The sequence below is a fragment of the Oculina patagonica genome, chromosome 11 (assembly GCF_052425735.1).
Source record: "Oculina patagonica isolate OP01 chromosome 11, crgOcupat, whole genome shotgun sequence".
NCBI classification, from domain to species: Eukaryota; Metazoa; Cnidaria; class Anthozoa; order Scleractinia; family Oculinidae; genus Oculina; species Oculina patagonica.
In genome coordinates this window covers 22810907-22837857 of record NC_135768.1, presented here as the reverse complement: position 1 = coordinate 22837857, position 26951 = coordinate 22810907, and the positions used below count along the sequence as shown (strand labels likewise).

Below are 26951 nucleotides of genomic sequence, written 5' to 3'. Positions count from 1 at the left end.
AAAACCGTTTCCACAGAGAAATGCAAAATTTCTAGTACTATGATCTATTTCTGCTGTTATATATAATTTGTCGTGCGTTTGAGTTTGGGCAAAATTTCTGACTCATTACACCAATTACGCACATACATAAGTAACAAATGCTTTTAAAAGAAAATTTTGCAGGAGTATTTTTGCCGAAGCATTCGCCTTTGTCATCGCCGTGAAAGAGTTTTGGTATATCCCCAGGCAAAAAGCATATTATAGTGCTCACCATTTCAATGAAGCCAATCACCATTGTCGAATTGTTATCAATAACCAATAAAATTAAACCACGTGTTTGCCATCCTTTACACCCTCAATTTGGTTTTCAAATCACCGCCCTGTAGACTTTGATCACTTAAGAGAGGACGCTACCAGTATTCAACATTGATACAATTATTCAAAGGTTTAACTGAGGTAAGTTAGATCTCAGAAGTCTCTCAAATACTGCACAGACTGCCGTTAATGGTAAGACAAGCGCTCATCGTGTAATGCGTATACTTAATGGGTATTTCCAAATCGGAGAACGAGAGCTAAAAGCTTTCTAGTATCTCATTTCACAGCAATGAGGTACCGATAGCCGCCGTCAACTTGCGAGTGCGTGCGTGTGGTCAAAACAGTGTCGTCTTACAATTGCCGGCTACGTGTACTATAAAAGCTGCTGATTGGACTTCCAGGGAAAAAGGGACTGTAAACCATCCACTAAGTTAATACCTTTTCTACGCTAGATGTATGACAAAATGAAATAATTGAATTTGGAACACCTTACACGTGTACGTCCATGAGTATATCTATCAACGTACAGGTATACCAAAACGTCCAAACGTTTACTCACCGAAATCGCTTCAAACGGGCTTAACAAGCTGAACAACAAGAAATGATTTAACCGAGCAACAGGGAAAGTTTTTTTTTCTAGTAAATTTTAGGTTTATGCCATGGACTGATGCCTGATGCCGAGACGTTGCTTTTATTAAGGGAAGACCATTCGGAGTTTTTTTCCTTCATGGATGTAAGCCCTTCGCACCAAGATCTCGAAGATATACCGCTTAAAACAAAACTGTTCCGTTCCGACACAAACCTTTATAAATTGGGTATAACAAAAGTCTGGAGACTGGGTCGCCTTATGATAACGTCTGCTTGTTAGATTTGGAGAGAAAGAAAAGATATACAAACGGTCCATGAGTTAAGGCTGTCTCTGTAAAAAGGTCCGTCAAATTGTGGTTCGGAAAAAAGTCTTCCTTCACTCTAAACCCATTCAACTATTTAAGATTGTACGTAAATTGAACGACTTCGGTTTAAACGTGGAAATTGTTTTTAGAGCGTCATAATTCCGAATAATTCGCAAGACTTCTTATAACCTTACCAAGCTTGGCAGAGAACACAATTTACACAAATATTTGCCTCATTTTTCAGTAAAGCATGGAAAGATCGATACCAAATAATTCGCAATTCTTAGCCATTTATAATCGTTTTACGAGTTCTATTTGTGTAAGCTGTCTTGAAGTTTTGTTTTAGAATAGTGAATTCTAACGATTAACATGTCTGGCCACTTAAAGTGCTTGTGAAAATCAATACCGTTTCCACTGAGACATGCACAATTTCTAGTACTATAACATTTTTCTGCTGTTATGTATAATTTGTCGTGCGTTTGAATTTTTGGCGAAATTTCTGACACATTACACCAATTGCGTACATAGATCAGTAACAAATAATTTATAGAGGACCATTTTGCAAGGAGTATTATTTGCGAAAGCATTGCCTTTGTCATCGCCGTGAAAGGGTTTTCGTATATCCCCAGGCAAAAAGCATATAATAGTGCTCACCATTTTAATGCAGCCAATCACTAGAGTCGAATTGTCATCAATAACCAATAAAATAAGAACACGTGTTTACCATCCTTTACACCCTCGATTTGGTTTTCAAATCACCGCCCTGTAGACTTTGATCACTTAAGATCGGACGCTTCTAGTATTCAACATTGATACAATTATTCAAGAGATAACCGAGGTAAGTTAGATTTCAGAAGTCTCACTAATACTGCACAGACTGCCGTTAATGGTAGGATAAGCGCTCATCCTGTAATGCGTATAGTTAATGGTTATTTTTCAAATCGGAGAACAAGAGCTAAAAGCTTTCAAGTATCTCATTTTACAACATAAGTTACCGATAGCCGCCGTCAACTTGCGAGTGCGCGCGTGTGGTCAAAACAGTCTCGCCTCACAAATGCCGCCTATGTGTACTATAAAAGTTGCTGATTGGACTTCCAGAGAAAGACAAACTGTAAACTGTCCATTAATTTAATACCCTTTCCACGCTAGATGTATGCAAAATGAAATAATTGAATTATGAACAGCTTCCACGTGTACGTCCATCAGTATATCTATTAACGTACAGGTTTACAAAACGTCCAAACGTTTACTCATCGAAATCACTTCAAACGGGCTTAAGGAGCTGACAAACAAGAAATAACGTAACCGAGCAAAAGCGAAAGTCGATTTTTTGTAGTATATTTTGGGTTTATGCCGTAGTATGTTGCCGGGACGTTGCTTTTATCAAGAGAGACCATTCGGAGTTTCTCGTTAATGGGTGTAAGCCCTTCGCACCCAGGATTCTAATATTTACCACTTAAAACAAAACTGTTCCGTTCCGGCACAAACCTTAATAAATTAGGTATAACTTAAGTCTTGAGACTGGGTGACCTTATGATAACGTCTGCTTGTGGGATTTTGAAGATAAAAAGGAATATAAAAGGTCCATAAATTAGGCTGTCTCTGTAAAAAGGTCCATCGCAGTTGGGTTCGGATAAAGGTTTTCCTTCACTCTAAACCCAGTCAACTATTTACGATTATAAGTAAATTCAACGACTTAAGTTTTGAAGTTGAAATATTTTCTTACTGCCTAATTATTCCGAATAATTTCCAAGGTTTCTTTTAACCCGACAAAGCTTGGCAGAGAATGTAATTTGCACAAATGTTTGCCACATTTCTCAGTGAAGAATATAAATGTCGATACCGGATAATTCGCAATTATAAGTAAATTCAACGTCTTAAGTTTTAAAGTTGAAATATTTTCTTAAAGCCTAATTATTCCGAATAACCCGACCAAGCTTGGCAGAGAATGTAATTTGCACAAATGTTTGCCACATTTCTCAGAAAAGCATACAAATATCGATACCGGAATTTTTAGCCATTTAAAATCGTTTTACGAGTTTTATTTGTGTTAGCTGTCTTGTATTTTTGTTTTAGACTCGAAATGGTAAATTCTAACGATTAACATGTCCTGCCACTTAACGTGCTTGTGAAAATCCAAAACTGTTTCCACAGAGACATGCAAAATTTCTAGAACTATGATCTATTTCTGCTGTTATATATAATTTGTCGTGCGTTTAAGTTTGGGCAAAATTTTTGACTCATTACACCAATTGCGCACATACATTAGTAACAAATGCTTTTAAAAGAAAGTTTTGCAGGAGTATTTTTGCGGAAGCATTCGCCTTTAACATCGACGTGAAAGAGTTTTCATATATCCCCAGGCAAAAAGCATATTTTAGTGCTCACCATTTCAATGAAGCCAATCACCAATGTCGAATTGTTATCAATAACCAATAAAATTAGACCACGTGTTTACCATCCTTTACACCCTCAATTTGGTTTTCAAATCACCGCCCTGTAGACTTTGATCACTTAAGATCGGACGCTACCAGTATTCAACATTGATACAATTATTCAAAGAGATAACCGAGGTAAGTTAGATCTCAGAAGTCTCTCAAATACTGCACAGACTGCCGTTAATGGTAGGATAAGCGCTCATCATGTAATGCGTATAGTTAATGGGTATTTTCAAATCGGAGAACAAGAGCTAAAAGCTTTCAAGTATCTCATTTTACAGCATAAGTTACCGATAACCGCCGTCAACTTGCGAGTGCGCGCGTGTGGTCAAAACAGTCTCGCCTCACAATTGCCGCCTATGTGTACTATAAAAGCTGCTGATTGGACTTCCAGAGAAAAAGGGACTGTAAACCATCCACTAAGTTAATACCTTTTCTACGCTAGAAGTGTGACAAAATTAAATAATTGAATTATGAACAGCTTACACGTGTACGTCCATCAGTATATCTATTAACGTACAGGTTTACAAAACGTGCAAACGTTTACTCATCGAAATCACTTCAAACGGGCTTAAGGAGCTGACAAACAAGAAATAATGTAACCGAGCAAATGCGAAAGTCGATTTTTTGTAGTATATTTTGGGTTTATGCAGTAGTCTGATGCCGGGACGTTGCTTTTACGAAGAGAAACCATTCGGAGTTTCTCGTTTATGGATGTAAGCCCTTCGCACCCAGGACTCGAATATATACCACTTAAAACAAAACTGTTCCGTTCCGACACAAACCTTAATAAATTGGGTATAACTAAAGTCTTGAGACTGGGTCGCCTTGCGATAACGTCTGCTTGTTGGATTTGGAGAGAAAGAAAAGGAATACAAACGGTCCATAAGTTAAGGCTGTCTCTGTAAAAAGGTCCGTCACATTTTGGTTCGGAAAAAGGTTTTCCTTCACTCTAAACCCAGTCAACTATTTATGATTATCAGTAAATTCAACGACTTAAGTTTTAAAGTTGAAATATTTTCTTAGAGCCTAATTATTCCGAATAGTGTACAAGGTTTCTTTTAACCTGACCAAGCTTGGCAGAGAATGTAAAGTGCACAAATGTTTCCACATTTCTCAGTGAAGCATACAAATATCGATACCGGATAATTCGCAATTGTTAGCCATTTAAAATCGTTTTACGAGTTTTATTTGTGTTCGCTGTCTTGTATTTTTGTTTTAGACTCGAAATGGTAAATTCTAACGATTAACATGTCCTGTCACTTAACGTGCTTGTGAAAATCCAAAACCGTTTCCACAGAGACATGCAAAATTTCTAGTACTAAGATCTATTTCTGCTGTTATATATAATTTGTCGTTCGTTTGAGGTTGGGCGAAATTTCTGACTCATTGCACCAATTTCGCACATACTGTACATTAGTAACAAATGCTTTTAAAGGAAAATTTTGCAGGAGTATTTTTGCGGAAGGATTCGCTTTTACCATCGACGTGAAAGAGTTTTCATATATCCCCAGGCAAAAAGCATATTAAAGTGCTCACCATTTCAATGAAGCCAATCACCATTGTCGAATTGTTATCAATAACCAATAAAATTAGACCACGTGTTTACCATCCTTTACACCCTCAATTTGGTTTTCAAATCACCGCCCTGTAGACTTTGATCACTTAAGATCGGACGCTACCAGTATTCAACATTGATACAATTATTCAAAGGTTTAACTGAGGTAAGTTAGATCTCAGAAGTCTCTCAAATACTGCACAGACTGCCGTTAATGGTAAGACAAGCACTCATCATGTCTTGCGTATAGTTAATGGGTATTTCCAAATCGGAGAATAAGAGCTAAAAGCTTTCAAGTATCTTATTTTACAGCAATGAGGTACCGATAGCCGCCGTCAACTTGCGAGTGCGCGCGTGTGGTCAAAACAGTGTCGTCTTACAATTGCCGGCTACGTGTACTATAAAAGCTGCTGATTGGACTTCCAGAAAAAAAGGGACTGTAAACCATCCACTAAGTTAATACCTTTTCTACGCTAGATGTATGACAAAATGAAATAATTGAATTTGGAACACCTTACACGTGTACGTCCATGAGTATATCTATTAACGTACAGGTATACCAAAACGTCCAAACGTTTCTCACCGAAATCGCTTCAAACGGGCTTAACAAGCTGAACAACATTTTTACCGACTGTTGAATACGCCTCGTGCCGTGGGTAAAATGGGAAGACAATTGTGCCAAGAAATAAGTGCGCTTTCTAGAAAATAATCTGCCCGAATGGGAATAAACACAACGTATTGTTAGTGAGCGAAAATTGATTTGCGGTATAATCCCTGGAGTAAATTCAACGAGTTAAGTTTTAACGTTGAAACGGGTTGGTTACGCATGCTCTGTGTTTAATTTTTAGCTTATTTGCATTTTCCCGTGCGACGCGTTTCAATGGGCACATTTCTCTAATGAGACGAACATGACATCACAACCAAAATTTCTTGGCTTGATGGGTTTACCAATTTCTATAGTTTTGGATACTCCGCTCGCGAGGGAGCTCTGCTATTAAAACAAACCAAGCCAAAAAAATAAAATTCTTTCATTTAGAACATGATGTTGGCTATTGTAGAGAAAATGAAAGAATTTAATTTTCCGACTGCATGTCTCCTAAGCTATAGGGAATCACTTTACGAGAACTTAAGAAAAGCAGAATTACCAAAGTTAACAACAGAATTTAAACACGGTTGAAATGTGAATAAAAGATAAAAAAATACCTGCTTTATTTTATATTTTGGGTACGTAATCGATGTGTGTGGATCAAACAGCTTAAAATCGTACTCACTGAAATGTCATCTAAGAAAAGTTTATCTGACTGTTATGACGTCCAGCAGGAGTCCACTAAGAGAGTTTTATATATTGACTATTCGGTGATACCTAATCCCTTTATAAACTTCTTTTATAGAGAAACTCAGAGCTTCACGATGAAACGAGGATTTGCTGTGCTTATCTTTGCCCTTTGCCTGTTGGCTGCTTCTGCCATGCCGTATGAGTAAGAAAGAAACTGTATATGATTTATTAACATAAACGTAATTAAATTAATTTGTGAGAACACTAGTACTTTTTTAAACTTTTTAACCTTTTTTAGCATTTTAGCGGTATCTTTTCAAAGTAGTAAGTTTTTATAGATATGTATTTTACACATACACTCTTTTATTTTTAATTTATTTTATTTTTATACAGGGCCCCCGTAGATACCAGTCCTGCGACTGAAGGGGTCACCCATTTTGAATATCAATTATTATTATTATTATTATTATTATTATTATTATTATTATTATTATTATTATTATTATTATTATTATTATTATTATTATTATTATTACAAGTGAAACCGGTAAAAACAATATATAATTATATATTCCATAGAAAACAGGTAAGCAAATGCCTACATAAGCAAATGCCATACTCACCCCAAGGATGGTCAATGGAAATTCCGAAGGGGAGGGAGGAACGTAAAGAACGTATAAGAACGTATAAAGAACGTATGAAGCTAAACTGAAAGTTCCAAGGGGTAGGAAGGGTTCAAACCAAAGAACCATCCTTGTGGTAGGTATGGATATTTTTTGGAACCACACATTATAGTTAAACTGCCATTACACTATTGAAGACACTTTAGCCTGTGCTGGAGTAAATTTATGGTCTGCGATAATAATTTCATAAATTCTCTGTAATTTCATTATTTTGATTGAAACAAAATATTTTTGTCATGAACCCCAGAATTGTTTCAAAACTCACGTGTAATAAAGTTTCAGTATTCACATGTAGCCTTATTGGGTTCTGGGATGTTCATATTACATAAATAGCTATAAATGTCACTAAAGTATATTCAGGTTTAAACTGGCAACATGTGGGAATCAATCATGTGACAATTTTATTACATTAACACAATGTGTATTTTTGAGTTCATTTTGACTAAGAGGAATGTCATTGCACTCTTCAAGTCACCTGTAAAAAGAAACAAAACAAACAAAAACTATTTATTTTGATGAAATTGCTATTTTTCCAGCATGCAGACTGTATATTAAATGATAAATGGAAAAATAAATTTCCTTGTGCTGCGTGGCACTTGTAAAAGTACAAAAGTATAATAAAGTTCTCACTAAATGAGTTGAAAGTGCCTTTAAAAAAGTTAAAAAAGCCAAACGTTTCGGGCTTAGCCCTTCGTCAGTGGAAAGTCGATTTCCACTGAAATCGACTTTCCACTCCGCCGTTTTGAAAATGCTCTTGTCATGAGCCCGCAATACGGACCACGGGGAATCCGCTAGCAGGGGAGAGGGGAAGGAGGCCGCAGCTTAACTTCTCCCCAGGCGCCACTCCTTTCGTCTGAAAAATATAAAATCCATCTTCGCCAAAAGCAATTAAAATTAAAAGAAACTGACAAGCCTATCATAACGAGCATACACTCAAGCCTTTGGCAAAAGTTTCTTTTATTTCAAATGCAAATGGTCGTTGAGTAGGAAGCCAACAAACTTTTCAATTGTATTTTATTGCTTTTTACTACTTTTTTCAGGAAAAAGTAATAATGGCCATTTTTAAAAACACTATTAAAAAAAACTACAACTTTGCTCAAAAAGATCCTAAGAGAGAGGTTCTAGTAAAGTTTTCAAGCGAATTTAAAAATGTGATTCGTTCTGGTCACGAATGATGACGTCATAACAATGGGATTGATTAAAAAGTACTGTTTCTGATGTCCGATTTGAGGAGGGTCGCAAATGTTTGGGCTCTAATTTGGGGGAAGGGTCACAAGATCTGAGCCCGCTTCATAAAAAACGTACCGGCCCTCCCCCCAGTAATTAATGACCGCTCCCCTACAGCTTATTAAGCTATCGATAAGCTAAAAAATAACGTATTCTTTCTAATAAAATCCATATATTTTCCAGACAAAAAGATACGAAGGAAGACAACAAGATTGAAAAGGAGGTAAATTTAGCCGATATGATAGTTATGTTATAAAGAGAAATGTGGAAAATCAGCAACCAATAAATTTGCTTAATACGACACAAAGGATTCTGTTATTTAACAATTTTACGAAGACTGTGTATGGGTGTCGACAGTGGTTGTTGAATCAGTCACCGATATGACAAATATAGAATAAAATGTATAAATGAAAAAGGCAAGTACTTGTCGTCTATTGTGTCCCAACCTTAAGAGAGAGGTGAGATCAATGAATTTAAACTCTTTGGATACGAAAAGACGAAAGCCAACAAGGTGCTTTGAACCTTAGTGCAACACTCGCTAGAGACCTTGCTCCAGTGAAAACCGAGTTTTTGTTTTGTTTTGTTTTGTTTTTTCTTTTTCACAGCCGGTCAAAAGAGGTGGTACTGAATGTGGATGGGGACACGGTGGGTGTCCTCCCATGCTATGGTGGTAAGTCGGCACTACTCAGGAGGGGGGGGGGAGAAACTTCCTTTGTTACACGACTCAAAAAGTGGTCATAGCGGTGCCGGGCAACCGAGACTGCGCAGTAGATATCGAATGGTTGCTAAGGGCGTAGTGAATAGCTTGACAAAGTTCATTGTATAGTTTACATGTTTTGGTCTTGACCGTGCACAAAACACAATAGCTATTTGCATTTTAATTGCTCCTTTGAAGTTCGCCGGACATCAAAACAACAAACAGTGATAACGGTGTGACCAGTCTGTAAGTAAGGCTTGCGAAATATACCAATTAAAAATAACTCCAAAGATTCTGAAATTATTTCCCATATTTTTTTTGTTAAATTTCAACCGTGATAAATGTTTCGCTTGTTATTTCAAGCCGCCAAAAAATTATTTATTGATGTGAAATATCAGGTGAGAAATCTGGCTGAAAATGCCAAAGACATCTTAGCGGCGTATAACATCAAACGCAAACACCTCCACTATTTGCATTTCACACACACGCAGTCATTGATATTTAAATCTTTCTAGAAAACAAAACTTTGGGTTGACGTCTTTCTTAGCAACGGCTTGATTCACATCGACTCGCACCGTTTCCAGGCACTGCTATAGCCTGTGATAAGATAAGCGAATAGCCGCAAGAAGGGCAGGAGACGGGGCCAACCTCTTTTTGTTCTTATTGTTTATTTGTTCTATTACCGCTGGAAGTAGTGAAGCTCTCTTATGGAACTGAGGGGAATAACTTATATAAGTAATTTTCTTCAACCATAGCCATTTCTCCTTAACCTCACTATGCAATGGACAAAAACTCCCATAAAATATCAAAATTACGACTTCAAGTTTAAATTGTCGGTAAAGCAACTTTGATCTTCTTTTTTATATAAAGCAACTTTGATCTTGAAATCATATCTGCCGCAATTTTCCCAGAAGACGTTTTATTTTAGCTAAACTTTCAAAGCCGTATTTCTCGGCTAAAGTTTTATTGAGTTTTCCCAGCATTCTGGTGGATGTCACCTGACGCGTAATTTTTTATGTACGTTTACGTGCATGGAAAATGAGAAAATGTATGAACGACTTGCGTAAATGTGTACGTAAGCCGTTCATACTTTGTCTCTATAATGGTGGATTTCCGCTGCCGCGTAATTTTTTACGTGTGTGAAAAATTTAGAGACAATGTATGAACGACTTGCGTAAACGTGTACGCAAGTAGTTCATACATTGTTTTTATTTGTTTTCACGCACGTTAATAATTACGCGGCAATGGAAATCAACCATAAAGGTGAATTGCCACTGAAACGTAATTTTTTACGTGCATTTACTCGCGTGAAAAACAATGTATATTTTTGTGAACTACTTGAATAAACGTTTACGAAAGTCGTTCATACATTGTCTCTAAATTTTTTCACGTACGTAAACGCACATAAAATATTACGCGTCAGTGGAAATTCACCTTATTGATGGATTTTCACTGACGCGTAATATTTTACGTGCGTGAAAAAAATTGAGAGAATGTATGAGCGGCTTGCGTAAACGTGTACGCAAGCCGTTCATACATTGTCTTAAATTTTTTCACGCACGTAAAAAATTACGCGTCAGTGGAAATCCACCATTAATCTTTTAACGCACGTAAAGAATTATGGTGGATTTCCACTGCCGCGTAATTTTTTACGTGCGTGAAAAATTTAGAGACAATGTATGAACGACTTGCGTAAATGTGTACGCAAGTAGTTCATACATTGTCTTTAATTTTTTTTTTCACGCACGTAAAAAATTACGCGGCAGTGGAAATTCACCATTATGGTGGATTTCCACTGACGCGTAAATTTTAACGTGCGTAAAAAAATAACAGACAGCGTATGAACGCCTTGCGTAAACGTTTACGCAAGTCGTTCATACATTGTCTCCAAATTTTTTTTACGTACGTAAACGCGCGTAAAAATTTACGCGTCAGTGGAAATCGACCATTAAGCTGATACTTTGCCTATATAGGAGTAAAACACGTTATTACTCTTCAGCCCCCGACACAAAGCGTCCAGAACAGGCTATCTGTAGATAAAGAGGTTTTTATTCTTCAAACTGTAACTCTGTTGTTGTTGTTTTTTTCGCACACAGTGTCGATGGCTATTGTACGCGAGGGTGGTAACTCAAGACGGTCATGGAAGTTGAGGCATCATTACAGTCCACAGATGAATGGACTAATTAAAATAGTGTCTCTCATTTAGAAATAAATGTTGCCTCTTGAAAAGGAAGCTTGGCGCTTGTTTCGTTGTGACTCCTAAGTAACTGGGTAAATTTTATAATAGTTGATTGATAAAGATGTCATTGTAATTTGGGACGGTAAATGTCATATAACTCCCCAGTTCGTCTTCAGAATACTTGAGGTAATAATAATATAATAATAATAATGATAGTTTATTTAAACTCGTTTGCAGTTAAAAAGAAACTGAATTATCGAGTGACATACATGAAATGATAAGTCTACTATTTACAATTATAAAATAACTCAGATACTACGCGCGCTCTGATTGGTCAAATTGGTCAAAAAACCTATGTACTATTGTACCGGTAAACTCCTGCTTCCCGACATGGCCGTACCGCTACGCCCGACCACGCATTAGGACGAAGAATTAAAAACGTTAGTTTAATGTCTTCTTTTGGTCTATCTGATGGTAAAAACGGAGGATATGGTTCTCGGAAATGATCATTATGAAAATTTTAATACAGAGGATGGATCACATAAATAAGCTTAAATTTTCCCGCCCACCACAGTTGGAGCGAAGGAACTAGAGAAAAACAAAAACGCGGAGACAAACATATGAGATGGAACAGAATGAACAGGTCCGCTTTCACCGGACTTGAAAAATACATGTATAAAAAACATGGAGATCGTTCCATTCAACATTTACTCAGAAACGTTATTTAAAAGGATTTAAAACTGCATCAAAAGCATTCTTGAATTTTTTTGATACGCTGAGTCCTTGTACGCACTTGAATTATAATTTTAGTTTTATGTTTTTTTTTTTTTTTTTTTTTTTTTTTTAATAGTTTATTGCAAACAAAAAAGAAAAAAAAAACAGCTACATACATGTACAATGTGTCTGAGCTTTAAAAACAATACGGTACTTATTTACAGTGCTTGCTTATGTTAATTCTTTATCAGCTAAAATTCCTGTCCTTTCAAACATTACATTATTTACAGATGTAAAAGCTATACATTTAAGAAGAATAAGTAGACAAAACAGAAAAAGCGAGGTAAACAAAACAACTTCGTGACGAGTACAAAGACTAATTACGGACAAAAGGAAGCAGAAAGAAAATAATAAAATAAAATAAATAGATAAAATAAAGTGCCTTACAAAATTTCACCTAAAATATCGATATATCGATAGATATTTTATCTTTTAGAAGGGCTAGGAAGGTTTCGAAGTGGTAGTGTTGTTCATCTCTCGAGGCAGTCTCGATTTTAGTTTTATGTGCTTTCAGTGCTTTCTGCCAAGTCTGTTATTCGGCCAATACGAAGAAAAATGGAATAAATGAATTCATAACGAATTTCTGAAGCAGAATTTGTGGAACTAAACTTTATTCTCAATACCTTCGTCAGACTGTGAAGTTTGTAAACTTGCAAAGTTTTCGTGTAGTCTTTTACTTTCGCGATGAATGACTCCGGCCACAATTTGTTAGATTTCCACGTCAAAGATAACATAAGATAAGATAAGAACTTTAATAGTAATCTCCCCATAGGGCTTTTCAGAAACTATTTACAATAAAAAATAAATCTACTTAACACTAATATTTACAAATAAAATTGAAAACTAAATAAAATAATGATTAAAAGTTTAAAAGAAGATGATCCCTAAGCTTTGATTTAAAAGAGTACAGAGAGTTAGCGTTTTTGATTTCAATATCAAGGCTGTTCCATAGGTTTACGGCTCTGTATGTAAATGATCTTTGGCCTGCTGCGGTCCTGAACAGTGGAATTTGCAAGCTCTGGTGTTGGCGGGTTTTTCGTCCATGAACATCAGACCTTTTACAAAACTTGTTGCTTAAATAAAGAACTTTAATATCGTTGAATACTATTTTACCGTGACAGTTTGCCTTTTTCCTTTTCTTTCTTATGACTTTTGTAGCTTTAAGAGAACTTTTAGCGTTTTTGTCGCGTCGATTGGTAGATTTTGTGTGTGGAGCTGAACCTGTGTTTAATTCTTTTATCCACTGTAATTGGTTTACCAGCTTTTACCGCGTCATTTGATGGACTTATATGAGAATAAGACATTTGATCACGAAATATAAAATAGATTCCTATTTCTTTAACGAACATTTTCCATAATAATTTCATAAAAGCAATAAACCGCACTTTCTAGGGCTTTACTGGCGTAGTAAAACCACTTGGGATGCTGGGAGAACACTCGAAAAGCTTGTAAATCACTCGCCTGGCGGCTCGTGATTTACAAGCTTTTCTCGTGTTTTCCCAACATCCTGCGTGGTTTTATTACGCCAGTAAAGCCCTAGAAAGTGCCGTATATTGCTTAATTAAAAGTCTATCAAAAAAAGACTACACATAATATTAGTTATGAAAAGTAGCGAAATGTAAAAACGCTTTCAGCTCCCTTTGTCCTACATGTTATGGCATTATTATACAGGTAAAACTTTGGCGCTTTCTGCCTTACATTATACTTAGGCTTTATTAGTGCTGAACTCGGTAACAGATGGCGAATAGGATGTTTATCTGACTTCATTTGATTCATGTATTTACCGCATAAGTGTTCTCTTCTAGTATCCATTCTAACTAATTGAGCTAGCTGTAAGGCATGAGCATATAATTCGGCTTCAGGATAAATGATGTGAAGCGCCCTTTTTTGTATACGCTATATTGCATCAAAGAGGTAGCCAGGGATGGCTTGCCAGACTGGGGCAACATACTCTAAAACAGGCCGGACTGCAATAAAATAGATCTTCAGAATATTTGCTTGGCTAACGCCGACTCTACGTAGGACTCGAAGCGAATATAATTTCTTACAAGCTTTCTTAGTTATATAGTCGATATGACAGTTCCATTTCAGGTCTTTGTCCAAAATAACACCAAGAATCTTATAGGTGTTTACACACTCAATAACATTGTCACCTAATACAATAGGTTTAATAAGACAGTTAGTATTGTGTAAGAAATTAATACGCATTTCTTTACACTTTGCTGGGTTTAGTCTCATGTTATGGGTTTCTGCAAAGTTATGGATGTCCGAAGCTACAAGGAGATCCTTCCCATGCTCGTGTCATGTTGAATACTTCATCTTCACTATATTACCGAGCTCAAAATTTACCATCCTTTTTATTTACTACAAAACTTGATGATTTCGACATTGCTGATCCTAGCAGTATACAGGACGCGTGTCACTTATCAACCTAGTAAATGGCCCAGCTCACAACGAGTCTCTCGTAGCTCAGTTGGTTAGAGCGCCCAACCGGTTTATTAAAACGTGTTCTACGTGTTTGAAAACAGCTACAGTGTGTAAATACCAACTTGTCGGCGCCACATTCGGTTCGGTTGCGGGGCGTGTAAAAAGTAAAAATACTCGCTTGTTAGAGGGAATGGAAATATATTTACACTCAGCAACTATTGTAGCGGCCGCCTTTCTAGGTAGAAAGGGGCGCGAGAAACATAGGTACCATCCAGACGTCTAGCAGTTCTACTCCGGTTTAATTTTCCACGACGTTTACAGTATTACAGCTTAAACATGTTGAAGTTTAAAGTAAGGCATGACAGGATTTCCTTACCACAATTTCCGGATAAGATTGTCAAAGACTGTGGAGGATAGTACTTAGGTACGGCTTCGGGCGAAGCTGTAAACAGGTAGCCAAAACAACAAAACCTACGCTAAAAAAATATCCTTACGTTACGAAAACGTTCTTTCTCGCAAGAGACGCTTTTACTACAAAATTCCGTATTAGAGGCCGGCAGACGGGGACGACGGGACGCGTAACGCAACACAAAGACTGAGAAAGCGTTACAACTATTTTATCCATCCTTGCTCATACTTGCTCTTTTATACAAACGAAATTCCCCGAAATAGAAAGAAAAACTGCCTGAGACGAAGACCGTGGTGAAGTGTGTATCTCTGTTAAAACTGGTGCTTTTTCTCGTGCTTGTGAATTAATTTTTTTTAGACAACTAATAACAATTTTACTCAGTTACTTAGGAGTCAGAATAAAACAAGCGCCAAACTTCCTTTTCAAGAGGCAACATTTATTTCTTCTTTTATTAGTCCATTCATCCGTGGACTTTAATGATGCCCAAAGCTATCGTTTCAGTGGTTCAATACTCACAATAGCCATGTTCGCTGTGTGGAAAAAAAAGAAAAACAGATTAACAGTGCGAGGAAAAACAACCTCTTTATCTACAGAAAGCCTGTGCTGGACGCTTAGCGTCGATCAGCGAAAGGCAGCGCCAAACAAACTAATAGACACGCAATGCGTGCAGAGAAGTCTAAGGTATTAGCATATTCACGTTTACAGCTACGAGTAGCTGAAAAATAAGGTGACATAATCAGGACGTGAAATGTTGAACAGGTTCGTAAGCAGATTTGCTTTTCGTTTTAAAGATAGAGATCCCAACATTGGCTTTATCCCAGAAAATCACGAAACCGAAATTTAAGTTATAAGCCCGACACACTTTTGGAGAAAAGAATTTCAGGTACCGGTGGGCGAAATTTTCATCACTCTCTAATAAACTCCTATACTCAAAGTATCCGCTCAAGGCTGGCAAAACTCATGAAAAATTTAGGCGATAATTACGGCTTAAAAAATTTAGTCAAAATAGAACGGCTACTGGGAAAATTGCGGTAGATATTATTTCAAGATTAAAGTTCCTTTGCCAAAAATTTAAACTCGAAGTCGTAATTTTATCATTTTGCGGGAGTTTTTGTTCATTGCATTATGGGGTAAAGGGAAACTGGCTATGGTTGAGGCAAATAAATAACTCATTTCCCTCAAATCCATGAAAGCGCCTCACAACTACGAGAGGTAATAGCACAAATAAACGGTAAAAAAGAAAAAAAGGTTGGCCCCGTCTTCTGCGCTTCTTGCGATTTTTCGCTCGTTCTTTTCGCAGACTAAAACCACCAATAAAAGCAGTCAAGTGCATTAGTGATGCCAACTTACCAGACGAGCATGGGAGGACAGCCACCGTATTTTCCTCCACATTCAGTTCCAGCTCTTTTGACCGGCTGTAAAAACGAAAAAAAAACGGTTATCCACCGGAGAAAGGTCTCTAGCGAGTGTTGCACTGAGGTTCCAAGCGCCTTGTTGGCTATCATCTTTTCATATCCAAAGAGTTTGAGATGTGACCACGTTTGTAAAAAAAAAAAAAAAAAAAACAATCCGAAACAGAACAAGTTAGTCCAAGCAAAGTGGAGTAATTTGCACTCTCAGGTATTACATGCCTTTAGTATTTATGTATTTTATGCTCTATTTGTAATAGCGGTGACTGATCTAACACCCACTGTCGACACCCACAAACAATCTCCGTAATACTGTTAAATGAAATCCTTTGTGTTGTAGGAAGTTTATGTTTTGGTTCCTGACTATTTCATGTTCATTTTCCTTTGTTTTCCCTTTTTTTTTCCTTTATATTTTCCACATTTCTCTTTATAACATAACTATCATATCAGCTAAATTTACCTCCTTTTCAATCTTGTTGTCGTCCTTCATGTCTTGTTGTCTGGAAAATATAACAAAAAGGATTTAATTAGAAGACTACTTTAAGCTGAGGGTACATAACTTAACAAAATATCAACAAAACTAGCTAAAACCCGAGATTCTTTTATTTCAATTGAAAACGCTTCACTTGTGATATGATCATCTCGTGAACAACCCTCATCTCTCGTAAACAAATGCACGAAAGCCTTTCTTCAAAAACAGACAAAGCTCCGCTTAAATATCAAAATTTCTTTAACAAAGAATTCATCTCTCATTGCCAAACGCCACCAAACACACAGCTAAATTGAATAAAAAGAATCCAAAAAGCAAACGAGAACAGTTAGTTGAAAAATAAATGCAGCATTCTAAGGATGAACGTGGATTTAAGTTCACCAAATTCGACTTCGTGATTTACTGTCAAAAATTTAAAATTGCCATTTCAATAATTTCTTTTTAATCTGTTTTTCCTCATATTTCAAGAAAAAGAAGCAAGCTCCTGGTTAGAAACAAACAATTCATCATCTAGTCAGCCGAGTTATTAATAAATCGTCATCATAATTATATTTGTTATTAAATTATACAGTTTCTTTCTTACTCATACGGCATGGCAGAAGCAGCCAACAGGCAAAGGACAAAGACAAACACAGCAAATCCTTGTTTCATTGTGAAGCTCTGAGTTCCTCTATAAAAAGGAAGTTAGTAGATTTGGTATCACCGAAAAATCAATATTTTTAACTTTCAAAATTCATAAAGTGCCTTCCCCCGACGTCAAAACTATCAGATGGGTTTTTCATGGAGGACATTTCAGTGAGTACGATTTTTTGAACCACACACGTTTGAACCACACACACCAATATTTGTAACTAAAATATAAAATAAAGCAGCTTTATCTTTATTGACACTTCAACCGTGTCTAAAATTTGTTGCTAACTTCGGTAATTCTGCTTTTTTTAAGTTTTCGTTAGATGGCTTCTCATAGCTTAGGAATCATACAGGCTCGCGCGCGATTTTAAGAGCATTCCCTGTAAAAACCGACGGTCAATTTTCGACAGAACGTTAAATTCTTTCATTTCCTCAACGAAAAAAAAACATCATGTTTTAAATGCAAGAATTATATACAACACCGTTGTGGTGTGGATAAAGAAGTCAAAGTCAGAGCTAAGTTCTTTAAAACAAAAAAAGCCGATTACTTGAACTCTAAACCGAAATGCTTAAGTGAAGCTGGAATCCGACTCATTCGTGTGTTCTTTTAAGGAATATTTCTAAATAAACTCGTGCTAACGAACTTAGTTTTTAATCAGACTCGTGACACTAATTATCAGCGAGCTCAGGCTGCAAAAGTTGCGATCGTTCTCACGTTCTACTCAAAGCTGATCGTTAGTGTGAGATTACTTATCAGCTTTTAGATATCACAACTGAAAACACTTTATACAAAAGTAATCAGTTTTCCTAAAAATGACTTAAAATAATATTTTTCAAGATTTATGAATTCGTTCTAAACTTTTTCGTTTCTGATTTTCCAGAATATTAATTTTTTTTTTACCAACGAAGGTTTCTACCCGAACAGTTTAATGGGTATACTCGACTTAACTTGCTTAAAATGCCTCTTCATTTATCACCTTTTCCAAGTCACATTTTCACTTATCGAAGATTTTCATGTCAAAAGTGTCCGAGCAATACTGCCATTCCTTGCTCCAGTAAATTTGAAACCCAAAATGGACAATTTTATATTGACAATGAGAAGTAAAAAAATACAAATAATATATATAAATTGTAAAACAGAATACGGGTAGTCCCTATTTTGTTCGCTTTCTCGCCTCGCCCCGCCTCCTCCCCCCGCGCGTAATTTTTTTCGCTTCAAGCTCGACGGACTCTTCAAAAAAAAATTCGCTTCAAGCTCGACGGACTCTGCGAAAAAATAGGGACTGCTCGTAGTCTATCTCATTGCTAAAAAAAACTTTTTATATCATATTGCCAGCATTTCAGTGTAAAATACGACTAGTTTCAATTGACGAAAATATGCCTATGAGTGAATAGATAGATAAATAACCCCAAATATTCTTTTGTAATGGACATAAAACGGCACCTCGATAAAGTTGTTGGAAACAAAATTTGGATTATCTTGAAAGGTTTGATGTCTATTTGGAAATGTTACATATGTAATAAAAGACCACATCCATACCTTTAAGTCTTCAATCAGAATAAACGAAAAGAAGTTGTTTTCTTGTAATGAACACTATGGATAAAAAAAGAAACAAAAGTGAGCTTCGCGTCAGAAAATATGAAAAACCAACAGCGCAAGGAGTCATGTTCGCTCACCTCGTTCAGCACCTTCCAAACGAATGCCTCGGTTGATTGTCACAATGTATTTATTGGGGTGTTAAATGACAATTAAGTGATTCGTAACATGCAATGATTGGTTACAGTTCCTCGAATAAATTACTTAATTAAAGCCAAAAAAGTAATTACATTTTGTCAATTTTATACCGAATAAGCATGCGATAAATGATCTTAGTAATTAGAAAAAAGTATTTGAAACTCAACCTGCCACTTTCTCATCACACAGTTCGTTAGTGTGAGATTACTTATCACTTTACAGACATCACAGCTGGAACACGTTCTACAACAGTAATTAGTTTTCCTAAATACAAGCACGCAAATCATTCACAGTTATCTTTTTTCCTGGATTTTTAAATTCTTTCTAGACGTTTTCGTTACTGGGTTTTCAGAACAAGCAATCAACGGCATGGCCTTTAAAATGTCTCTTTTACCAAAGAAGAATTTCATGACGAAAAGGGTGCCGACAAGATTCTCATTCCTTGCTTTAGTAGGTTTGTAGAACGTTTAAATAAATGAAACCCAATAATGGGCAGGTATTGACAATATGAAATAAAAAACATACAAAAATAATTTTTTAAACGTTTTGATCTTCTTCATTAACACGGCATACCAATAAGACAGAAACAAGCAAAAAGATTCTGTGCAAATTCTGTCCTGTTATTGATTGAAAGATACTAAGCTAAATAGGTTCATTAAAAGCATTCAACTAATATCTCTATATGAAACAATTGTACAGAATGAAGCTCGAGCTTATCAGATGTAACTGAACGATTCAAATTACAACAGGATCAATGTTAACTGATACAGATTTTCGTGCAAAGATATTTTTTTTTGGCCGCTGTCGTCCGCCTTAAGAAGGAGCCCATGCATAATCTTCGTCAGTACAACATAAATATTCATCCTTGCCCTTATAAAACTAGTAGATATATAATTGGAATGGAATTCATTGTTAGTAAAAGAGAGATTTTAATAATTTATTGCTTATTCCGGAATCACAGCAACGAAAACATCTAGAACGAATTTAAAAATCTAAAAAAAAGTTTCTTGTAAATCATATTTTGTAGAAAGTGTCTCAGCTGTGATATGTATCTGTAAACTGATAAGTAATCTCACACTGACGAACTGTTTGATCAAAACGAGACAGGCCAAGTCAGTAACAAGAAGCGTAAAAAAGCTTTAAATCGCGCGGTTAATGCTTAATTTTAAGAGAGTTTTAGAACATTTGAATTTTTAACTTTTTAGCATGTCTTAAGTAATTTTCTTTTTATACTATAATTCACATAATTAGTTCTTATATCGTAGTTAGGTCAGTGAAGTTTAATTTGCATAAGTTTAATACAATTTTATCTCGTTTTCATGTACATATAATTTTTTTTTAGATATTTTTTAATCTTTAACATCTGTAAATTAAGTTAGGATCGGGCAGGCGAAGAGCCACTCTGTGGATATACTGCCCGATGTGCCATTATTATTATTATTATTATTATTATTATTATTATTATTATTATTATTATTATTATTAAATACTAGTTTTGAAAATGCAAGGTACAGTACAGCTGAAATGCTGGGGATATAATATATGTACTAATGATATGAGGGCAATGCATAAAAACTTTTAATCTTTAACGATGTGAAATATGCATGTGCTAACGAAGAACATCGATGGGTTCCTTCTGATGCAGTCAGTTTGATTCACTAGCTGCCAAAACAAAAATATTTACTTAACATTCTGTCAGTTGTTATTTTAATTGTTAAGTTACATCTGATAAGCTTACGCTTCATCCTGTACTATTGTTATGTATAAAGATATAAGTTGAATGTCTTTAATGAGTGTATTTAACTTAGTATCTTTCTATTAATAGCATTTTATAATTTGCACAGAATCTTTTTGCTTGTTTGTGCCTTATTGGTATACTGTGTTACTAAGGAGGACCGAAACGTTTTACAATTTATATGTGTATTTTTTTAGTCTCATTGTCAATATTTGTCCATTTTTGGTTTCCTTTATCAAATGCTGCTACAAGCCTATTAAAGCAAGGAATGCAAATTTTGCTGGGACCCTTTTCGGCATGAAATTCTTCGTTGATAAAAAGTGACATTTTAAAGATCACATATTTCTTATTCTAAAAAATTAACATGATCAGCAACGAAAACGACTAGAAAGAATTTTAAAATCTAGGGAAAAGATTGTAGTGAACCATTCGCGTGCTTGTTTTTGGGAAAACTAATTACTGTTATAGAAAGAGTTTCAGCTGTGATATCTGAAAACTGATATCTCACACTAACGAACTGTGTGATAAGAAAGTGATAGGTTGAGTCTCAAATATTTTTTCTAATTACTAAGATCACTGTATTGCATGCTTATTTGGTATACAATTAGCAAAATGTAATTACCTTTGGCTTTAATTAAGTAACTTATTCGAAGAAGTATAACCAATCATTGCATGGCACGGATCAGTTAATTGTCACTTAACACTCATATAAATACTATGTGACAATTAACCGAGGCATTCGTTTGGAAGGTGCTGAACGAGGTGAGTGAACAAGACTCCTTGTGCTGTTGGTTTTCATATTTTATGACGTGAAGCTAACTTTTGTTTCTTTTTTATCCATAGTGTTCATTACAGGAATACAACTTCTTTTCGTTTATTCTGATTGAAGAATTAAAGGTATGGATGTTGTCTTTATTGCATTCTTAACATAATGTTTCATTTCCAAAAAGGCAGTCCATAACATCAGTCCTCTCTAGATTATCAAAATTTTGTTTCCAACAATTTTATTGAGGTACCTTTTTATGTCCATTACAAAAGAATATTTTTGGGTTATTTTAGAAATATTTATCTATCTATTCAATCATAAGCACATTTTCGTGAATTGAAACCTTTTTCGTATTTTATGCTGAAATGCCGGGAATATGATTTTAAATTATTTCTTAGTAATATGAAGAAAAAATATGTGAGACGCAGTTTCTATCGTTCTGATTAAACAGTTTGTTAGTGTGAGATATCTTACCAGTTTTCAGATTTCACAGATGAAAACACTCCCTACAAAAGTAAAAAGAAGCTTAGAGGAGCGAGCGGTTAAGAATAGGTACAGAATAGCAAAAAAAAAAAAAAAGAAACGTAGTCACCTGGGTAACACACAAGTTCGTTTTTACGCTGAAATTCTGGGGATATAATATATGTACAAATGATGTGAGGGCACGCAAAAAACATTTTAGTTTACTTAACGATGAGAAAAATGAATGTTGTGCTAACGAAGAATATTGATAGGCTCCTTCTGAGGCGGGCAACTTGAGAAAAACAGCTGCGAAAACAAAAATCTTACATTCTTTCAGTTGTTATTTTAATCCTTTAGTTACATCTGATAAGGTTGAGCTTCATTCTGTACTATTGTTATATGTAGAGAGATAAGTTGATTGTTTTTAATGAACCCATTAAGCTTAGTAGCTTCGCTTCTATCAATAGCACTTTATAATTTGCACAGAATCTTTTTGCTCGTTTGTGTCTTATTAACTTATGAGGACCGAAACGTTCAACAATTTATTTTTGTATTTTTTTACTTCTCATTGTCAATATTTGTCCATTTTTGGGTTTTATTTATCTCACGTTCTACAAACCTTCTAAACCAAAGAATGTAAGTATTGCTGGGAACCTTTTTAGCATGTAATTCTTCGATTAGTAGAATGGTGACTTGGATAACGTGACAATAAATGAAGAGAGGTTGTGAGGAAGTCGAGCACTCATTTAATTTTTTGCTTAATTCTTCGTTGGTAAAAGAAAGATTTTAAAGGTCATATATTGCTTATTCTAGAAACTCAGAAACGAAAACGTCTAGAAAGAATTGTTAAATATAGACAAAAATTAATTAATTTTTGGCATTATATAGGAAAACTAATTACTTTTGTAGAAAGTGTTTTCAGTTGTAATATCTGAGATCTGATAAGATATCTCACACTAACGAACTGTTTGATCAGAACGTGAAAATGATCGCACTTTTGCAGCCTGAGCTCGCTAATAATAAGTTTCACGAGTCTGATTAAAAACTAAATTCGCTTGCACGAGTTGATTAAATATTCTTCGAAAGATTACACGAATGAATTGCATTCTAGCTTCACTTAAGCATTTCGGTTAAAAGTTCAAGTAATCGGCTCCATTTTGTATTTTAAAGATCTTAGCTTTGACTTTGACTACTCTATCGACACCACGACGGTATTGTCTATAATTCGTGTATAAGGACGTGTTTTTGACTTTTGTAGAGAAAATGTACTAAAGTAAACAACAAAATTCTGGAGTAACATATATTGACTTTTGGGTGATACCTTATCTACTTATTTCCTTTTTAGAGAAACTCAGAGCTTCACGATGAAACGAGGATTTGCTGTGTTTGTCTTTGCCCTTTGCCTGTTGGCTGCTTCTGCCATGCCATATGAGTAAGAAAGAAACTGTATATAATTATCATGACGATATATCACAATCAATAAACCAGCTTACTACTATATGTATCGTTTTTTCATGGCCAATAATTTGCTTCATTTGATTATCTTGAAATATGAAGAAAAAATAGATAAAAATGTAATGAAAGGAATAAATATAAACGAGAGAGACAAATTCCAACTAGAATGGCAATTTTGAATTTTTGACCGTATATCACGAAGTCGAATGCTCTCTTTTGCTCTTTGGAATCTTTTTATTCAATTTTGGTGCATATTTGGTGGCGTTTGGCAATGAGAGATGTATCTTTTGTAAAAGATATTTCGATATTTAAGCGGGGCACTCTGTTTAAGAGAAGCTTTCGTGCATTTGTTTACGAGAGATGAGGATTGTTCTCGGGATGATCATATCACAAGCGAAGTGTTTTTGTCATTTAATTGTAAGAAAAGTATTTTAGTTTCTAGTTCTTACGATATTTTGTCACGTTATGTACCTACAGCTAAAAGAAGTCTTTCTAATAAAATCGTTTTTGTTATATTTTCCAGACAAGAAGACATGAAGGACGACAACAAGATTGAAAAGGAGGTAACTTTAGCTGATATGATATTTATTTTATAAAGAGAAATGTGGAAAATAAAAAGGAACGAGTCATAAACTAAAAGTAAACTTCTTTATTTAACAGTTTTATGGAAATTGGCGTGGGTGTCGACAGTGGGTGTAACATCAGTGACTGCTATTACGAATGTAATACACAAGAGTGCAAAACCAGGGACAGGGGCCCGTTTCTCAAAAGTCCCGAGAACTTCTTGGTCTCGAAAATTTTTCGGGGCTCTTTTCGGGCGCGTTTCTCGGGTTCGGAAAAGCGTTTCTCGAAAGGTCCGAAAGTGTCCCGTATTTTTCGGGGACGTTTTCGGGATTTGTAACACAATAAATAGCGCGAGCGTCAATTTCCCAGCCTGTTATTGGTTCAGAAAGGGCATCGCTGCACTGAGTTGGGTTTGTCACGTACGCATCAAATTCAAAACTTTTTCGATGAATCGTCTGCAAAGTTTTATCTCTGGTGATTTGTACAGTTTCAGCAATATTTATTTTTTAACTCTGTTTCACCTCTGGGCTACTTAATGTACGGCAGCTTGATGTAAGTGTTTAAGAGGAAATTCGCCAGGACTTCGAGTAGTTATTGGACAAAATTATGTACCAAAACTATTTACACCTGATTGCAAGCTTTTGTGTTACTGCTTCAAATATCTTATCGAAAGAAATCTTTTCTAACAACACCAAACATCGAAAACCAATTTCGAAGTTCCGCTGGATTCCACTGAATCGCTTAAAGACGAATTTACAAAATGGCTACACGTGAGATTTTGCCTATACCTTGTGAACTTTGAAACTCATTTTCTCAGACTCTGATAAGAAATTATTGTTGGTGTTATCACGGATAATTACTTACATCTTTACCTTTTATTAAGGGTAGGAAATAACGCAATAGGATTTAGATTATTCTGGTACTTGATTTTTGTCCAACTTTAATAAACATTACTCGACTTCCTAGTGGATTCCGTCTTCAAGCGGTTCTATTTGTGTTATTTTGTTTATTCGCGGCTTGTAATTTACGAAGCTCGCGCTACAAACAGCCATTGTCTTGTTTTTTTTTAGCCTTGAATTTTGGTTGAATAACGGTCCTTCTGCTTGAATTCTTCTCTCTCATTGTCACTCGGTAATTTGGCGGACTTTCTGTACATACTCTGAATGAATTTTGGAAGTTCCTGTAAACAATTTCAGGCAGAAAAAGTCTGCCATCAAGTATGTTTTTGAGCCGCGCTACGTTCTTTTCGCAAAGTGAAAGTTCTTCTTGGCGCGCCGGAGATTGTTTGGAAATTTACTAATTAAACAACCGAATTCTGCGAGACGTCTTTCTCTTTCACATCTTTTACTGTTGTCCTGTTCATACAAACCTTTCGCCGCCCATTGTTTTCAAAAAAGTGCTTGGAGATGTAATTTTATAGCGACGAACTAAGTCCCGAGAAGTGTTTTCGGGAGGTCAAGAGCTCCCGTAAAGTTTACGGGAAAAAATGGAGTGATTTTCTCGGATCCGAAATTCTCGGGCGTTTTAAAAAACACGAAAAAGAGTTTTCGGGAGCTTTACGGGACCGTTTTCGTGCCCGAACAGTTTTCGGGACTTTTGAGAAACGCACGCCAGGGCCGTACCTGGGAATTTTTGTCTGCGGGGGCAAACTCCGCACACCCTTATAGTTTTCTTAGTTTTTGTAGTAAGTTTTCTTTTTTAGTTAGTTTTTTTAGTTTTTCTGGGGGGGGGGGGGGGGGGGACTGCCCCCTGCCCCCCGCTATGCACGGCCCTGAAAACCTCAGTGCAACATTCGCTATAGACCTTAAATCGGTGGATAATGGCTTGTTGTTGTTGGTTTTTGTTTTCACAGCCTGTCAAGAGAGGTGGAACTGAATGTGGAGGAAGATATGGTGGGTGTCGCCATCCCATGCTAGAATGGTAAGTTTTCATCACTAATTCACTTGACTCCTTTTATTGGTGGTAGTAGTCTGCGAGAAGACGAGCGAATAACCGCAAGAAGCTCAGGAGGCGGGCCGGGCCTTCCTCTTTCCAACCTCTTTTCTTTTTTACGGTTAATTTGTGCTACAACCTCTGGGAGCAGTGAAGCGGTCTCATGGATCTGAGGGAAATGAGTTAGTTATTTCCCTCAGCCTTGGCCAGTTTTCCTTTACCCCATTATACAAAGAAACTTTGATCTTGAAATAATTTCCACTGCAATTTTCCCGTGCGTTTTGGGACACACCAGGAGATTGGGCCTGATTGGTGATTAGGTGATAATCTGGAAGACCACTTAACTTTCATAGCCGTAATTCTCAGCTAAATTCTTGTTGAATTTTGAAACTTTGATCTTGAAATCATTTCCATCGCAATTAAGTAAAAATAAAAATTAGTAAGAATAAGGTAAGCATTTATATGCTAATACACTCTTCGTTTCTGCGCGCGTTCCGTGCCTGTTGATTTGCTTGGCGCTGCCCTTTCGCTAAGCTTACAGAACAGGCTATTTGTAGATAAAGAGGTTGTTTTCCCGCGCACTGTTAATTATTTTGTTTTTTTCTCACACAGCATTAATGGGTATTGTAAGTACGTTGGATAACTCAAGCAGTAATGGAGTTTGAGGCATCATTACAGTCCACAGTGAATGGACTAATTAAAGTAGTGTTTGTCATTTAGAAATAAATGTTGCCTCTTGAAAAGAAAGCTTGTCGCTTGTTTTATTCTGACATCTAAGTAACTGGGTTAATTTGTCATATTTGTCTAATGACAAGAGAAAATAAGGAGACACAGAGGGACACTCGAAGTCTAGGCCTTGGAATATATATGTTTCCCTTGACGTCCGCACACGCCATCCAAGGCGTGAGAAATTTCAAC

The 26951-nt window shown here is 36.0% G+C and overlaps 3 long non-coding RNA genes across 8 annotated transcripts in view; 2 read left to right on the top strand and 1 right to left on the bottom strand.

The window, feature by feature from the left end:
- The window catches only part of LOC144630730 (uncharacterized), a 101034-nt gene extending 83440 nt beyond the window's left edge, over positions 1 to 17594 (bottom strand). Inside the window, exons 1-2 of one of the 2 annotated variants that reach the window (XR_013566623.1) lie at positions 17338 to 17594; positions 16725 to 16764 (exon numbers count right to left, since the gene is read on the bottom strand). This is a non-coding gene — a long non-coding RNA (uncharacterized LOC144630730). The remainder of the gene's footprint in view (positions 1 to 16724; positions 16765 to 17337) is intronic. The other variant, XR_013566614.1, reaches the window with a different exon arrangement.
- LOC144630732 (uncharacterized) lies at positions 260 to 26780 on the top strand. 3 transcript variants are annotated; one of them, XR_013566627.1, is made up of 5 exons: positions 260 to 435; positions 23428 to 23514; positions 24061 to 24100; positions 25954 to 26021; positions 26646 to 26780. It is a non-coding gene; the product is annotated as an uncharacterized LOC144630732 (long non-coding RNA). The 3 variants fall into 3 exon arrangements; XR_013566625.1 differs by lacking the exon at positions 260 to 435 and adding an exon at positions 1948 to 2025; XR_013566626.1 differs by lacking the exon at positions 260 to 435 and adding an exon at positions 21452 to 21751.
- Positions 3680 to 11299, top strand: LOC144630735 (uncharacterized). 3 transcript variants are annotated; one of them, XR_013566629.1, is made up of 5 exons: positions 3680 to 3760; positions 6575 to 6661; positions 8553 to 8592; positions 8975 to 9039; positions 11163 to 11299. It is a non-coding gene; the product is annotated as an uncharacterized LOC144630735 (long non-coding RNA). The 3 variants fall into 3 exon arrangements; XR_013566630.1 differs by lacking the exon at positions 3680 to 3760 and adding an exon at positions 5263 to 5349; XR_013566631.1 differs by lacking the exon at positions 3680 to 3760 and adding an exon at positions 5295 to 5400.
- Positions 26781 to 26951: the final 171 nt, after the last annotated feature.